The sequence below is a fragment of the Rutidosis leptorrhynchoides genome, chromosome 6 (assembly GCF_046630445.1).
Source record: "Rutidosis leptorrhynchoides isolate AG116_Rl617_1_P2 chromosome 6, CSIRO_AGI_Rlap_v1, whole genome shotgun sequence".
Lineage (NCBI taxonomy): Eukaryota > Viridiplantae > Streptophyta > Magnoliopsida > Asterales > Asteraceae > Rutidosis > Rutidosis leptorrhynchoides.
Genome location: NC_092338.1, coordinates 65,787,677 through 65,802,789, shown reverse-complemented (window position 1 = coordinate 65,802,789; position 15,113 = coordinate 65,787,677).

Genomic DNA, 15,113 nt, shown 5'->3' with positions numbered 1-15,113 from the left:
AGACTAGGGCTGTTCTTTATTATCAGAGAGCACTAGATTCTAATACAACTACTACTTTACTAGTATTTTTAATGGTAACCAAGTGTTTAAGATAAAAATTATAAAATCCGAAAGAATTTAACCCCTTCCCACACTTAAGATCTTGCAATGCCCTCATTTGCAAGAAATCAGTAACAATTTAAATTATTGAGGGTGATTTGTGTGAAAATGATTAAATTTTTACCGAAGTTTCCAAATATATTGGCGTTTGTTTGCTGAATGATAAATGGTGCACATCATTTGTTCATTCCGTCTTGTTGTTATTTCACATATATTTTGCATCTTGTCGTCAAAATTAGTTGCTTTTGCTGAACTTAATGCCAGTCTTTGAAAATGCGTTGTTTTACCCTGTTGTGTACATAAGATAAACTGCAAACATATATACATATTTTTGAAGTTTGGTATATTACCCCACATTCAAAAATTATTAAAATCTAAGAATAAAAGTTAGAAAATTATAAAAACTATTACAATATTAACATAAGTATTAAACGTATCAACATTACAAATTACAAAATAAATAAAACTAAGTAGACTAGGGATGATATTGATACCAATAGGGGTTCCAAGCATAACCATAGGTGCTATAGAATGCTTCGGCAGGGTTATACGTAGGATACGGTGGCTGCATCTCTATAGACCAGGGAGGGAATATGGGTTTCGGAGTAGGAATATAGTTTCTACCTATATGTTGGCAATGAGCTATGATTTGGTTTTGATGAACTTGCCAATCTTTAAATGCTCTCTGTCTAGCATTTTCGTACTCCTGTGAAGCTATAAACCTTTGCATTTCTTGCATTTCATTTCCCCCTCCTACATTACCTTGCTGTTGGTTTCTCTCAACCTGTGGATGTCTACCATGGTATTGTACTGCGGCGTTATTTCGCCTCTTCAAAACTTTCGCACCATGGTATACATTTAAACCTATAGTATCGCGGGGTTCTGGTTCTTCGACTAATAATCCCCCCCGACTTATATCCACACCGAGATATTCAGCAATCAAAGTAATAAAAATACCACCTCCTATTATGCTATGCGGTCTCATCCCCCTAACCATAGCTGATAAATAATAACCCACACAATAAGGTATACTTACAGCGCTTTGTGGGTTTCGAATACACATATGGTAAAACAAATCCTGTTCATTTACCTTTTCCTTGTTCTTACCTCTTTGTGTAATCGAATTAGCTAAAAACCTATGAATCACTCTTAATTCAGCTCTATCTATATCCAAATAAGAGTAATTTCCCCCTTTGAATCGGTGATGGCTTGTCATTTGACTCCATACACCGTGTGTATCAAAATTTTCATCTATCTTTCTACCATTTAGTATCAACCTTCTATAATCGGCAGATGCTAACTCCTCAGGCGTATATATACGTAAAGCCTGAGCCATGTCTAGTAAAGACATGTGGCGCATCGAACCTCCTAACAAAAATCTAATAAAAGATCGATCGGTTAAACTAGCTACCTGATCGTTTAATTCTATACTACACAACAATTCTTCACACCATACTTTATATACAGGTCTACGCATGGTGAATAAACGTACTCAGTCATTAAAAGTAGAATTACCATACCTCTGTACAAGTAATTCCCTAATTGGCCCGGCCAATTCTACAGCTTCTAATGGTCCCCATTCTATGACCCTAGGTACCTCAACAACTTTAGAATGAAGAGTATGCAACCCCCTTTGATACTTTGGATAATCTATCCAAAGTCTGTCAAATCTCAGGTTCGGGTGCAAATCTTCCAAGTGCATATCAGAAAAGGTCATGACTGGATGAGGTATATCTTGCTTGTAGTAGTTATCCACCTCCTGTTGTTCCGCATTCTCAGCAGGAGCATTGCGAGCTTGGGATGAAGATTCACCCCTTTCAGTCTGCAAAACACATCAAACACAATTTTTGTGCATCCAAATATGCATTAGTGTCAGCAAAATCATCAATCAAAATAATTACAATGACATGATCAATTTATATCAAACTTAAGCTCATTTTCATATTTTCATCAAATCTACACTTTTTCAAATAAGCATATACGAAAATGTTCGCCAAGTTCATAAGCATTCAACTTAAATAACATGTCAAAATAATCATTACTAGCAATTAAACAAGTTTCAAATGGCATTATCTCTAAAAAATCAAGTTCATGAATTTTTAGACTTGAAAAAGTCCACTTTAATTCTCAAAATCATGTTTAGGCTCAAAGTTTGGATCATTTAACTACCTAAACATGTTACACTACTTAATTTAGCAACAATTCATGACAAAAATCGGCCATAACCTGTTTATATCAAAAAGCCCCAAATTTGCTCAAGAACACAAACCCTAGATTACTCAAAATTTGAAGTTTAAGGCTTCTAATCATGTTAAACAGCATCAATCTAGGTTATACAAGCATAATACATAAACAATTTAAGCATAATTACACTAAAAAGCATCAAAATCAAATTGGGGAAAAAATTGCTCAAGAACACTAATTTTCGGATTAAATGGTGTTTAGGTGTAGAAATTTATCGTTTTTCTTGAGTAATTCCTTGATAGCATCCTTCTCAACATGATTTTAGCAAAAGATTTGATGATTAATGGTTAAAAATTGTGATTTTGGGGGTGTATTTTCGTGTATTTTCGAGGGTTATTTCGCAGTTTTTTTATTTTCTGTGTTGGGACTGATCAAATCGATCAGTATATATTTTTTTTCTGGTTTTTTTCATCCTCCGCGAGTCGCGGAGTTTTTTTTTTTTTTTTTAACATCTTATATTAATTAAAACAATTAAGTAATTAATTTTAAAATTTTGTTTCCCTTGTTATTTAGGACGAGGTCGTTTCGGATCGATGTCCTAGTCCGTCCCTCGACAAAATTTTAAAATTTGTCTTTTTGTAGCGATTGTTTTAAAAGCTAAGATTTTTGGGTTTTTTTAATTTTTTTGGCATACTTTTAATTCAATAAGATTAAAAATAATGATAATAAAAGTTCTCGTCCCTCCCTCGGGTAAAGCAATTTCGGTTCAAAGACCTAGTCTTCAACTTACGACGAATTTTAAAAATCATATTTTTAACTTAATGAGATAAAGTAAATTTTTTGTTTTTAAATTCACACAATTTAAATATAAAATTCAAAATTAATATTAAAAATTCACACCAAACTTAAAATTTGAAATGCATAAAATTAAAAATTCATATTTTAAAAATTAAAAATTCACACCAAACTTAATTTAAAAATTCATATTATAAATTCACACCAAACTTAATTTAAAAATTCATATTATAAATTCACACCAAACTTAATTTAAAAATTCATATTATAAATTCACACCAAACTTATATTAATTTTTCAAATATTTACAATTTTAAAAATATTGTTTTTACAAAGTTTACAATATTAATTTAAGATTTAAATATTAATTTTAAAAACATGGTAAAAATAAAATTAAAAATCTTTTTGGCTTTTTATCCCACTTTAATCAATCAAATATTATCAAAAATATGCGCCCCTCTTTTCGGTAAAGTAATTTCGGTTCCAAGACCTAATTTAACTCATGACGAATTTTTGAAATATTTTGGGTTGATTGATTAAAGATATTTATACCTTAAGAATAAACGTTAAATTTCGCAGTGATGTAATAAATTTTTGAATGATATCAATAATTTCGGTCGCCAAACCTAATTTTATTCAATACCAATTTAATACTTAATAGCGAACAAATTAGCGTTTATTATCAAAAGGTTAAAAATAAAAAAAAATAAAAAAATAAAAAACTGTACAGACATACCTGTGAAATAGATTTCTTAGTTATATGATCTATCCCATTCATAAGATAGTCGGTTTAATTGGTTTTCCATAGCTACATAGGCGTAACCTCGAGCATTCAGTGTCTTTTCTTCTAAATATATGAACGGTCCGTCTCTGCATAAAGTAACAAATTCGGTGTTTGAATAGGTTTGATTATTTGAACATTTATCTCCATGTGACCATTTTCCGCATTTGTGACATCTTTCTAGGTGTCGTGCTCTTCTTTTCGCTGCGGATTTTGATTTTCCTTTACCAAATTGTAACTTATTATCTTCGCATCTGGATTCTTTTCTAACTCCATCCATTCTTTCTCTGATTACTGATACTATTTCACTCGGTAGTGTGTCATTATTACGTTTAGTGATCAAAGCGTGTAGCATTAGACCATGGTTTAGTTCACAGGCAGTCTTCATTTCCTAAAAAAAATAAAAATTCAGAATGGGGGGAGAAGACTAGTTCTTTAGGGTCTGCTAGGGAAAGACCATTCGGGTTCCATTTTCGAGAACTTCACGAAAACAGACAATCTAACTCTAACATAAATACATATTATCCTTTAAAGACTTGATTCTCCCCACACTTAGTTAGCTGTGGTGTCGAAATTGTGATTAACTTCGTTGTCGACTTCCATCGGACTATCTATGTAGTGTTTAACTCTGTGACCATTAACTTTAAATTCAATCCCATTTGAATTTATCAATTCTACTGTTCCGTATGGAAAAACTCTTTTAGCTATGAATGGTCCAGACCATCTTGATTTCAATTTTCCAGGAAATAGCTTGAATCGTGAATTGAAAAGAAGAACTCTGTCTCCTTCCTTAAATTCTTTTGAACTTCTGATTCTTTTATCATGCCATTTCTTTGTTCTTTCTTTATAGATTAACGAATTATCGTATGCTTCATGTCTTAATTCTTCTAATTCGTTTAGTTGACTTAATCGTAGACGTCCGGCTTCATGTAAATCAAGATTACATGTCTTCAAAGCCCAAAATGCTTTGTGTTCAATTTCTACTGGAAGATGACATGCTTTTCCATAAACAAGTCTAAAAGGTGTGGTTCCAATTGGAGTTTTGTAGGCTGTTCTAAAAGCCCAGAGTGCATCCTCCAATTTAATGGACCATTCCTTCGGATTTGATCCTACGATTTTCTCTAGAATACGTTTTAAAGCTCGGTTGGTATTTTCAACTTGTCCACTTGTTTGTGGATGATATGCGGTTGAGATTTTATGAGTTACTCCATATCTTTTAAGAACTTTCTCAAGTTGATTATTACAGAAATGAGTACCCCGATCACTTATTAAAGCTTTTGGTGTTCCAAACCTTGCAAAAAGACGTTTTAAAAAGTTGACTACAACTCGTGCATCGTTAGTTGGGAGAGCTTGTGCTTCCACCCATTTAGATACATAATCAATGGCTACGAGTATATATAGATTATTATGAGATTTTGGAAATGGACCCATAAAGTCAATACCCCAAATGTCAAATACTTCACATACTTGGATGACATTTTGTGGCATTTCATCACGTTGACTTATTTTTCTGGCCCTTTGACAAGCATCACAGGATTTGTAAAGAAGGTGTGCGTCTGTGTAAATTGTAGGCCAATAGAATCCAGCATCATAAACTTTTCTTGCTGTTAGTTGAGGCCCATAATGCCCTCCTGTTGGTCCTGTGTGACAATGGTTTAAAATTTTACTAGCTTCATCTCCAAATACACATCGGCGTATTATTCCATCGGGACAACTTTTAAACAGATGTGGATCTTCCCAAAAATAGTGTTTTATATCACTGAAGAATTTCTTTCGTCTTTAGTACGATAATCCTTTTTCAAGGAATCCACAAACTAAGTAGTTTGCATAGTCTGCAAACCATGGGATTTCTTTATAATCTATCTTCAATAGATATTCATTAAGAAAGTTGTCTTGTATGGCCGATTCATTTAGAACTTCTAACTCAGGATTTTCAAGACGAGAAAGATGATCAGCGGCGAGATTTTCTGCTCCTCTTTTATCTCGGATTTTAATATCAAACTCTTGTAAGAGTAAGATCCAACGGATTAATCTTGGTTTAGCATCTTGTTTTGAAAATAGGTATCTAAGAGCAGAATGGTCGGTATAGACCACCGTTTTTGCTAGAAAGAGATATGATTGAAATTTGTCAAAAGCAAAGACAATAGCAAGGAGTTCTTTTTCAGTAGTTGTATAGTTCGTTTGTGCTCCTTGTAACGTCTTACTAGCATAATATATAGGTTGAAATCGTTTTTCAATCCTTTGTCCTAAAACGGCTCCCATTGCAAAATCACTTGCATCGCACATTAGTTCAAATGGTAGATTCCAATTTGGTGTTATCATGATCGGTGCATTAGTGAGTTTCTCTTTAAGAATATTAAAAGATTTGATACACTCATCTGAAAAGATGAATGGAGCATCCTTTTCTAGGAGTTTATTCATAGGAGTGACAATTTTAGAAAAATCTTTTATGAAACGTCGGTAAAAACTGGCATGCCCTAGAAAACTCCTAACTCCTCTAACATTGGTGGGATGTGGAAGCTTAGCAATTACATCTACTTTAGCTCTATCCACTTCAATTCCTTCTTTTGAAATTTTATGACCAAGAACGATGCCTTCTTTAACCATGAAATGGCATTTCTCTCAATTAAGTACTAGATTTGATTGTTCGCATCTAATAAGCATTCGTTCCAGATTAACTAGACATGATTCAAATGTATCACTGAAGACTGAAAAGTCATCCATGAAAACTTCCATGCATTCTTCTATCATGTCATGAAAAATCGCCATCATACACCTTTGAAAGGTTGCAGGGGCGTTACAAAGTCCAAATGGCATGCGTTTGTAAGAAAAAGTACCATAAGGGCATGTGAATGTGGTTTTCTCTTGGTCCTCGGGTGCTATTGGAATTTGAAAATATCCGGAAAATCCATCTAGAAAACAATAGTAACTATTTTCGGCTAATCTTTCCAACATTTGATCTATGAAAGGTAAGGGAAAGTGATCTTTTCTGGTGGCGTCATTTAATTTTCTATAATCAATACATACACGCCATCCTGTTATAGTCCTAGTAGGAATAAGCTTATTTTTCTCATTTGTAATGACAGTCATGCCACCCTTCTTAGGCACGCATTGAACTGGGCTTACCCATGGACTATCAGAAATTGGATAAATTAGACCTGCATCTAGCAGTTTAATAATCTCTTTCTTAACTACATCTTGCATATTAGGATTTAGTCTTCGTTGGCGTTGCACATACGTTTTATGACCTTCTTCCATAAGGATTTTATGTGTGCAATACGAAGGACTTATTCCTTTAATATCATGAATCTTCCATGCAATGGCTGGTTTATGAGCTTTCAACACAGAAATGAGTTGTGATTTCTCATTTTCAGTAAGAGAAGACGATATTATTACAGGTAATTCAGATTCACCATGTAAATAAGCGTATTCCAAATGGTTTGGAAGTGGCTTTAACTCTAATTTTGGAGGTTCTTCTATCGATGATTTATATCGATATCTGTCTTCTTCTTTTAGCATTTGAATTTCTTCTGTTGTTGGTTCATATCCATTAGCTATAAGTGTAGCTAACATTTCAGCTTCATCAATTGGTTCATTACTGATGTTTCGCGAGGTGTATATAAAATAGCTTATATTTTTACAGGAAATACTATTAAATACGATACAATTTTACACAAGATATTTATTTATTTAGAGAATGGATATACTTAAACCTTACTACAACACTTATAGGCAGTGTACCTAATCGTACAGTAGTGTAGTTTTTAGTAAGTCCGGTTCGTTCCACAGGGAATCTTTTTAAACAAAGCTTAACGCTATATTAGTTTACTTTTATAAAAATACAAATATATATATAAGTAATATTATTATTATAAAGGGGGGGGTTTTTTACCGTTTAATGACCGGTTTGTCGATTTTAAAACTTTAGTCGCAGTTAAAACCAAATGTAAAATAATAAATATAAATACAAGACTTAAATTAAAGCGTAAAGTAAATAACAATAATGAAATTGCGAATAATAAAAGTGCGATAAAATAAACTTGCGATAATTAAAAAGTACGATAATTAAAAGTGCAATTAAATACAATAACAATAAAAAATGCGATAATTAGAAGTGCAATTAAATATAAAATAAAGGAAATTAAATATGAAATAAAAGAATTATGCTTATTTAAACTTCCGTAATCATGATGTTTGACGTGTTGATTTTAGTTTTATGCCCATGGGTTAATTGTCCTTTGTCCTGGATTATTTAATATGTCCGTCTGGTTTTTGTCCATAACAGTCCATCAGTCATAAATATAAAGTGCAAGTATCCTCGTCAAATTATCCTTATACCCGAAGTTAAATATTCCAACTAATTGGGGACTTAAACTGTAACAAGATTTTAATACTTTGTTTAATAATTACACCAGGATGTCGACTGAGTGTAATCCAAGGTTTTAATATTTTGTTATCAATTATACCAAGTGTCCTTGTACATAATTTCACCCCTGTTTTAATTATTCTAGTGGCTATTAATCCATTCCCGTGTCCGGTTAAATGAACGATTATTCGTACATATAAATACCCCGCCCATCGTGTCCGATCGAGTGTATATGGTAATTTATAGGGACGCCCAATTGTAAATCTTTATATTAACATTAACAAACTATCATTTAGTTAACCAAATATAAAGCCCATTAATAGCCCATAGTCTAATTTCCAGTTCTTTTGTCCATACCCCAGTTATGGTACAAAGCCCAATTACCCAATTTTAGTAATTAGCCCAACATCATGATTACTTCGGATTAAATAAGCATAATAATAACTTAGCTACGAGACATTAAATTAAAAAGGTTGAACATAACTTACAATGATTAAAAATAGCGTAGCGTTACACGGACAGAATTTCGACTTACACCCTTACAACATTTGCTAACATACCCTTATTATTAGGATTTAAAATTAAAATTAAAATTAAAATATAAATTATATATATATAATTACGTATATATTGAGAGAGAGATAGATTAAGAGTGTGAAAAATGATCAGAATTCTGTTGGCTTTATAGGGACTTTCAGAATTTGGGCCTCCGCGACTCGCGGCCCTTTTGGCCTTCAAACTCCGCGAGTCGCGGAGTTTGCTTTTACAGCTCACACAAGTTTGGCTCTTTTTTTACCGACGGTTTTAAATATTTATATAATATATAAATAATTATAAGAATTATTTAAATATTATATTATATTTATGTGCATAGTTGACTTGTAATTTTTAGTCCGTTGCGTCGAGCGTTGAGAGTTGACTCTGGTCCCGATTCCGGATTTTCGAACGTCCTTGCGTACAATTTAATATCTTGTACTTTGCGTTTTGAATCTTGTACTCTTGTAATTTCGAGACGTTTCTTATCAATAATTGGAACCTCTTTGATTGTATTTTGTACTTTTGAGCTTTTTGGTCGTTTGCGTCTTCAATTCGTCGAATCTGTCTTTTGTCTTCACCTTTTATTATTTAAACGAATATCACTTGTAAATAGAACAATTGAAACTAAAAGCTTGTCTTTCTTGAGGAATAATGCTATGAAATATATGTTCGTTTTTAGCATTATCAAATATTCCCACACTTGAGCATTGCTTGTCCTCAAGCAATATCGTCTTGAAATACTAGAATCACTTCTTTATTCTTCACACTTTATACATCAGTGATTTCTATACGGTGGTATAAACAATGGTAGTAACGATATGGTTTACAGTCCCACATGACTATAAAAATTTAGATCCATTAAGGAAATTGGATCTTTATGAAAACATTTGATCTTTTGAAAATTAAATCTAGTTTTTACCCTAGATAAGTTTTCCGGAATAACCCTTTACCGGTGTTTGCAAAATATTTTTGTGGGTTTGGTGGGTTTCAGATTTGAAAATTTTAGCTCAAAACTTATAGTTTTGTGTCACCCACTTGCTAACCTTGTATTTGGAAAGCAACACGTCCAGTTTACTTGTCCCGTATATTACCTTTCGGTAAACTACCGTCCAGTTGTAAAGGAAAGCGTTGAACAAATAACTGTTAAGGCAATGTCCCCTGACATGCTTTTAATTATGGTCTATAATGTGTCGGACGCAATTACTATCCTTGGTAGGAGCAATAGTAAAGCTCACCCTTATGATTTTTCGGTCTGGCACAAGGTCCTGTCTTTAACCACTATGCAACCACCGTTCTTACGGTTGACACCCGATTTAGTTCAGGTGACCTAATGAATTCCAGGTGAATTCCTAGGATTTCACGTTCAATGGTAATGAACGCATTGAAAATAGGGTTTTCAGAAAACAAATCGGTTTGTAATTTTGATCAAAATATTTTCTCGTTCAAGCTCGAGTTTAGATATCATTGAATTCCATGAGTTTGAATTCTCAACCTTTAAGGTCAATCTCAAAGATTGAGTAATATCAGTCTTAAAAGCTGATTTTTATTCTTTAAGGAGATTATCCTTTCTGGGGATCTGATTCATTAGTCTTATCCAGCTAATTTGCATGGTGCCCCCCCATTGTACGAGATAAATCCTTCTCATGGTTAGGATAAATCTGACCACTTGGCGACCCTGTTTAATGCTGAGGTCCGTGGATTTCCTGCTGATTTTAGTGATGACTTTTCTAGATTTTTCGTCAACCTACAGCTGGTCTGGACGACAACTTCCTGACTTAAATCAAGAAGCGCGTGTCTTTTTCGGAAGACTTTACTTCCTTTTAATGATGGAATTGATTCATCGTGTAGATCCATCTTTCTTACAGTAAATTAGGTAAAACTTTTTAGTTTAGTCCAAAGCAAAAGTATTTTCAGTTATTTGTACAAAAATATGTGATATATGTTTTGAATAACTTGGAGAATTTTCCCACACTTGGCTTTTATTTTCCTTTTTATCGTCCTCTATTCCATTTTAAATGAATTTTAACATTTTGGTTTGTTTCTCAATTTATGTCCTTTCCGAGGTAACAATAATTTCGGTGTTAAAACCTAGTTTTATCGTTCATAAATATGTATAAACATGATTTTGAGTTCATTTAATTGAAAATTTTGAAAAATTTTACTAGAATTGGGTAGTCAGTATATAAGACTAGGGCTGTTCTTTATTATCAGAGAGCACTAGATTCTAATACAACTACTGCTTTACTAGTATTTTTAATGGTAACCCAGTGTTTAAGATAAAAATTTTAAAATCCGAAAGAATTTAACCCCTTCCCACACTTAAGATCTTGCAATGCCCTCATTTGCAAGAAATCAGTAACAATTTAAATTATTGAGGGTGATTTGTGTGAAAATGATTAAATTTTTACCAAAGTTTCCAAATATATTGGCGTTTATTTGCTGAATGATAAATGGTGCACATCATTTGTTCATTCCGTCTTGTTGTTATTTCACATATATTTTGCATCTTGTCGTCAAAATTAGTTGCTTTTGCTGAACTTAATGCCAGTCTTTGAAAATGCGTTATTTTACCCTGTTGTGTACATAAGATAAACTGCAAACATATATACATATTTTTGAAGTTTGGTATATTACCCCACATTCAAAAATTATTAAAATCTAAGAATAAAAGTTAGAAAATTATAAAAACTATTACAATATTAACATAAGTATTAAACGTATCAACATTACAAATTACAAAATAAATAAAACTAAGTAGACTAGGGATGATATTGATACCAATAGGGGTTCCAAGCATAACCATAGGTGCTATAGAATGCTTCGGCAGGGTTATACGTAGGATACGGTGGTTGCATCTCTATAGACCAGGGAGGGAATATGGGTTTTGGCGTAGGAATATAGTTTCTACCTATATGTTGGCAATGAGCTATGATTTGGTTTTGATGAACTTGCCAATCTTCAAATGCTCTCTGTCTAGCATTTTCGTACTCCTGTGAAGCTATAAACCTTTGCATTTCTTGCATTTCATTTCCCCCTCCTACATTACCTTGCTGTTGGTTTCTCTCAACCTGTGAATGTCTACCATGGTATTGTACTGCGGCGTTATTGCGCCTCTTCAAAACTTTCGCACCATGGTATACATTTAAACCTATAGTATCGCGGGGTTCTGGTTCTTCGACTAATAATCCCCCCCGACTTATATCCACACCGAGATATTCAGCAATCAAAGTAATAAAAATACCACCTCCTATTATGCTATGCGGTCTCATCCCCCTAACCATAGCTGATAAATAATAACCCACACAATAAGGTATACTTACAGCGCTTTGTGGGTCTCGAATACACATATGGTAAAACAAATCCTGTTCATTTACCTTTTCCTTGTTCTTACCTCTTTGTGTAATGGAATTAGCTAAAAACCTATGAATCACTCTTAATTCAGCTCTATCTATATCCAAATAAGAGTAATTTCCCCCTTTGAATCGGTGATGGCTTGTCATTTGACTCCATACACCGTGTGTATCAAAATTTTCATCTATCTTTCTACCATTTAGTATCAACCCTCTACAATCGGCAGATGCTAACTCCTCAGGCGTATATATACGTAAAGCCTGAGCCATGTCTAGTAAAGACATGTGGCGCATCGAACCTCCTAACAAAAATCTAATAAAAGATCGATCGGTTAAACTAGCTACCCGATCATTTAATTCTATACTACACAACAATTCTTCACACCATACTTTATATACAGGTCTATGCATGGTGAATAAACGTACCCAGTCATTAAAAGTAGAATTACCATACCTCTGTACAAGTAATTCTCTAATTGGCCCGGCCAATTCTACAGCTTCTAATGGTCCCCATTCTATGACCCTAGGTACCTCAACAACCTTAGAATGAAGAGTATGCAAACCCCTTTGGTATTTTGGATAATCTATCCAAAGTCTGTCAAATCTCAGGTTCGAATGCAAATCTTCCAAGTGCATATCAGAAAATGTCATGACTGGATGAGGTATATCTTGCTTGTAGTAGTTATCCACCTCCTGTTGTTCCGCATTCTCAGCAGGAGCATTGCGAGCTTGGGATGAAGATTCACCCCTTTCAGTCTGCAAAACACATCAAACACAATTTTTGTGCATCCAAATATGCATTAGTGTCAGCAAAATCATCAATCAAAATAATTACAATGACATGATCAATTTATATCAAACTTAAGCTTATTTTCACATTTTTATCAAATCTACACTTTTTCAAATAAGCATATACGAAAATGTTCGCCAAGTTCATAAGCATTCAACTCAAATAACATGTCAAAATAATCATTACTAGCAATTAAACAAGTTTCAAATGGCATTATCTCTCAAAAATCAAGTTCATGAATTTTAGACTTGAAAAAGTCCATTTTAATTCTCAAAATCATGTTTAGGCTCAAAATTTGGATCATTTAACTACCTAAACATGTTACACTACTTAATTTAGCAACAATTCATGACAAAAATCGGCCATAACCTGTTTATATCAAAAAGCCCCAAATTTGCTCAAGAATACAAACCCTAGATTACTCAAAATTTGAAGTTTAAGGCTTCTAATCATGTTAAATAGCATCAATCTAGGTTATACAAGCATAATACATAAATAATTTAAGCATAATTACACTAAAAAGCATCAAAATCAAATTGGGTATCAAATTGCTCAAGAACACTAATTTTCGGATTAAATGGTGTTTAGGTGTAGAAATTTACCGTTTTTCTTGAGTAATTCCTTGATAGCATCCTTCTCAACATGATTTTAGTAAAAGATTTGATGATTAACGGTTAAAAATTGTGATTTTTTGGGGTGTTTTTCGGGTTTTTTTGCGCAGTGTTTTCGCAGTATGTGTGGGTGGTAGTGTGGACTGATATGTTTTTTTACGTTTTATTTTTTTCTGTGTTTTGATCCCTCCGCGACTCGCGGGGATTAAACCTCCAAACTCCGCGAGTAGCGGAGTTTTTTTTTTTTTTTTTTTTTTATAAAATCATTAACTTATAAAACAATTAAGTAATTAATTTTTTTAAATTTTGTTTTCCTAGTTATTTAGGACGAGGTCGTTTCGGATCGATGTCCTAGTTCGTCCCTCGACAAAATTTTAAAATTTGTCTTTTTGTAGCGATTGTTTTAAAATCTAAGATTTTTGGGTTTTTTTATGTTTTTGGCATACTTTAATTCAATAAGATTAAAAATAATGATAATAAAAGTTCTCGTCCCTCCCTTGGGTAAAGCAATTTCGGTTCAAAGACCTAGTCTTCAACTTACGACGAATTTTAAAAATCATATTTTTAACTTAATGAGATAAAGTAAATTTTTGTTTTTAAATTCACACAATTTAAATATAAAATTCAAAATTAATATTAAAAATTCACACCAAACTTACAATTTAAAATGCATAAAATTAAAAATTCATATTTTAAAAATAAAAAAAAAATTCACACCAAACTTAATTTAAAAATTCATATTATAAATTCACACCAAACTTATATTAATTTTTCAAATATTTACAATTTTAAATATATTGTTTTTACAAAGTTTACAATATTAATTTAAGATTTATATATTAATTTAAAAAAACATGGTAAAAATAAAATTAAAAATATTTTTGGCTTTTTATCCCACTTTTATCAATCAAATATTATCAAAAATACGCGCCCCTCTTTTCGGTAAAGTAATTTCGGTTCCAAGACCTAATTTAACTCATGACGAATTTTTGAAATATTTTGGGTTGATTGATTAAAGATATTTATACCTTAAGAATAAACGTTAAATTTCACAGTAATGTAATAATTTTTTTGAATGATATCAATAATTTCGGTCGCCAAACCTAATTTTATTCAATACCAATTTAATACTTTATAGCGAACAAATTAGCGTTTATTATCAAAAGGTTAAAAATAAAATAAAAACTGTACAGACATACCTGTGAAATAGATTTCTTAGTTATATGATCTATCCCATTCATAAGATAGTCGGTTTAATTGGTTTTCCATGGCTACATAGGCGTAACCTCGAGCATTCAGTGTTTTTTCTTCTAAACATACGAACGGTCCGTCTCTGCATAAAGTAACAAATTCGGTATTTGAATAGGTTTGATTATTTGAACATTTACCTCCATGTGACCATTTTCCGCATTTGTGACATCTTTCTAGGTGTCGTGCTCTTCTTTTTGCTGCGGATTTTGAATTTCCTTTACCAAATTGTAACTTATTATCTTCGCATCTGGATTCTTTTCTAACTCCGTCCATTCTTTCTCTGATTACTGAAACTATTTCACTCGGTAGTATGTCATTATTACGTTTAGTGATCAAAGCGTGTAGCATT